The 3,765-nt window shown below is 36.1% G+C and overlaps 1 long non-coding RNA gene across 1 annotated transcript; it reads right to left on the reverse strand.

Annotated features, from left to right (window-relative positions):
- Window positions 1-235: 235 nt before the first annotated feature.
- On the reverse strand, window positions 236-1,562 carry LOC140038047 (uncharacterized). The gene is made up of 2 exons (XR_011841860.1): window positions 1,425-1,562; window positions 236-749 (listed from the first exon to the last, which is right to left on the reverse strand). It is a non-coding gene; the product is annotated as an uncharacterized lncRNA (long non-coding RNA).
- Between the last annotated feature and the right edge of the window lie 2,203 nt (window positions 1,563-3,765).

A 3,765-nucleotide genomic window follows, 5' to 3' on the forward strand; every position in this document is an offset into this window, starting at 1 on the left:
TTTTAGTCAGACATATAACCAAACCCAATAGAGTGTGAGTTTGTCTAATCTGTTATCACAAATACCTGAACTAGATTGGTTAATTAAGTAAACCCAAAAAAATAGAAAAATGGAAAAAATAAATTGCACTTTGATTACATGATGGTTTACTGATTTACAGATAAATTAACCGTGATTAGCCTTGATTTTGTTGTATCTCCGAAATACTAACATTAAACATTTTTCTGTGCAAAGCTACTAAAATGACCTCATATTGGATAAGAATATTTTTCCATCACACCAAGAGTGCTCATAAAAGAGACACATAATTGCACATTAATTAACACAACTGAAATATTGAACTAGCAAGCAAATACGTAGAAACTGCATATTACAAAACACTAATCAAGCCCTTAATTGTATTTCACACGACAAAGTACATACTATCACACTGAGCCTGTTTCATTACCGAGCTAGAAGGTGGCTTTTTTAGTTTTCAGGCTTAGTATCCACAGCCTGACCAGGATGATAGCAGCACCTACAGCCGCCGCCGTAATAACTTCGGCCGCAGCACCCAAAGCGGCAATATCCACCATAACCGCCACGACCGGGATACCCTCCATATCCACCCCCAGGATATCCACCATAACCTCTTCCTGGATAGCCCCCATACCCGCCACCTGGTTATCCTCCATACCCTCCTCCGGGGTACCCTCCATAGCCTCCAGGGTACTTGGCTTCTTCTAAACCATTTGTCGCAACTGTCTTGGCTGCAATGAAGATAAATAGGGCATGCAGGTTAATTTCTATACTGGCAATTTGGAATTGTGAAATTTGCACCAGCTTGTCTACATGCTTCTAGTTCACCAAATACCTCATTGAAAATATTATAGCCAATTGAAAATTTTCCTTTTAATGTGTGAGTGAAAATATTTTATAAAAACTTAAAAATGATTCATCACTATGGATCGATAGCTAGTTTTATCATCTCAAACCGTAGTTACTAAGTTTAATCTTACATGATTATTGATTTTTTTTTTAAATGCCAGCAGGATTTGATACATGTCATATGTACAAAATGAAAATTTCAAATTTGAATAAGAGTGATATTTCATCTATACAGACATGTTAGAATAATAAAAAAAATTATACTAAAAGTAAAGGGACAAGAATTTATTCTAGTTGCTAACTACTACTCCCCAAGATCCACTTCTTGTAAGATTTAACAACCATGTGGACACGGTATCTAAGGTGTATTTAAACTTTAAAGTACACCTCAGCTATGTTTCTTAGTACTCGGATCCTACACATTTACCGCCAAAATTGATACATAACTTGAAATGTTAATTTCTATGGTCCTTAATTTTAAATTAACACATGCTGTGCACACAGATTAAGGCAGTTAAGAAGAAAATTGGAACTTGAGTTAGAGAATAAAATCTCACAATTATCAACTCAATTGGAAGTCTCAGCCAAATCCCTAGCAGCCACCTCTGAGCTAATGATTAGAACTATAGCCAGGGACATGCAAAGGAAAAGCATTGTCTTGGGACTCATTTTTTTGTCAAGGTATTTTATGTATTGAAAACTGATTTTGGGAAGGATGAGAAAGCTTGACCGCTATTTATAGGAAAATCTATGCCACATTCCCTTCAAAAGGGTCGTGGCGTTGGCCCACGATGTAGTTGGGCGTTGAACAGATGGCAACTGCAATCGGCACAGAGTCCATATCAACGTAATTTGCAGTCCCTTTAGTGGATCAAAGTAAAGAATTAGAGATACGTACCAAAAGCAACGACTGCATTTCTTATGTCTTGAGACAGAGAATTTATGCATTCTGAAGAGGATAAGATTAATGTCCTGCACTCGCGAATATGTCCAAGTATTATATATCGCCAATTTTGACTTTGAAGTGACTACGATGGTTTATATTTATTACATGTTGATTGAACAAGTAGCCCAAAAAAAAAATTCTTGCCCAAAAAAAAAAAAGTAGATTAAACGAGTCAAACATTTTTTGAGACAGAAAAGAAACGAAGAAGAACATGCCAAACTTTGGAATAGGTTCAAAGAAGAATGGTGGGCTGTATTATTATGTTACATTTTGCATTACAAAAGAACATGTCAAGGAACCTAATTGCAGCACGCACAAATTGTTTTCAGTCAATTGGTCTATGCAACAACAATCAAACACAGAGAAGAAATGAAGAGGGGTTGTTAGTGGGGGGGAAGAGCAAATAGGGAGGAATTGGAAGTGGTACGCCTAGAGCCCTAGACAAGGGTGGAGAAAGGGAGGAGGTGGATTGGCTATGGAGGAAGAAACCATAGGGGGCTTTGCTAGTGGGAGGGTAAGGGAGGAAGAGAGGAGTGGGAAGATTAAATAGTGGCGGAGAAAGGTCGAACAGATGTCAGCCGTATAAATGTAAATAGGGTTGTATCTTGAGCGATTGATTTGATTTATTTCTTTCCAAAAACAAAGAATTAAATGAGGATACACCATATGCACTTAGTCTAGTCACTCTTGTGCAGTAAGTGATTAATACATCAAAAGTAAAACGGAATGAATTTGGCAAGCAAGCCCATCAAATTAAGGAATGTGAACTCAATAGTCAATAGTGATAAGATGGTTTTTCTTCCCGGACACGTTTCAGTCATTATACCAACTTGCAGAATTTAATGGTTGACCTACGTTGCCTATAAGGCGGAAATTTATAGTAATTCATATCGTCTCATTGTCTCGTGCCGGTAGTAATTAAGGAAGAAGGAATCAGTGTCGTAAAAAGCAGCGAATCGGTGGGTCACTCCATGTCTAATGTAACGAATCAATTGGTCTAGCAAAAGTTGAATTTGTATGTGCCGACTGATAAGTGATACTTGTTTTTACTCTTTAAAGAATCCATAAAATTTTCCCGACGAATATTTCCAGGCACACCTATTTTGGTTTTGCGGTGTTTTTCTTTTAGGGATAATTTCAGAAACCTCCCTTGAGATTTATAACAATTTCATTTAGCTCCCTGAACTTTTAAAAATTACACATACCTCCCTTATCATTTAAGATGATAATACTACCCTTAAATATTTTACTGAAATTCCCTTATTTGGTATTTCTTATATTTAGAAAGACTTTCAAAATTATTTTTTCATTATTTTTTCTTCTTGTTCATTTTTTTTTATTTTTTGCCAATAAAATTATAGAACTACTACTATTCCCTCTAGTTTCTATTGTAACCAATTGTCGAACTAGTGATTTTTTTGATGAGTTAAATTATATGTAATCCAATGTTTTTACTGCTTTTTTCTATTTTTTGGTATTAAAATTAACAATAAATAAAAAAGAAATAGCCCAAAATCACTACTAAATTATGATAATCTCACTATTCAAAAAATTCATAAACTCCCACTACTAAATTATGATAATCTCTAAATGGATTATTTCAACATTTTTTTTCTATCTTATAAATCTAAATCCATAATAAAATACCATCAAAAGTATCCTATCATAGTGATAAAATTATTGTTAGAATAAATCTTATATACACTGAAAGTGTATACACTATCACAATTGGATGTGCGACACCGTTTTTCCGTTAACAGCCTAGCACGCGGACGTTTCATTACGTTGGCTAGGAAATGGCCTAGAAATGACTCCCCGTTGGTCCTAGCCGCACATGCATGAAATTCTACCGATGACATGAGGAAACGCACGACGGTCATTCTCGAGGCTAGTCGGTGAGCCTTAGGCTGCATGACGGCCGTTCATCCCCGTGACGGCACCGCGTGCGGCCA

The sequence above is a fragment of the Coffea arabica genome, chromosome 3c (assembly GCF_036785885.1).
Source record: "Coffea arabica cultivar ET-39 chromosome 3c, Coffea Arabica ET-39 HiFi, whole genome shotgun sequence".
NCBI lineage: Eukaryota > Viridiplantae > Streptophyta > Magnoliopsida > Gentianales > Rubiaceae > Coffea > Coffea arabica.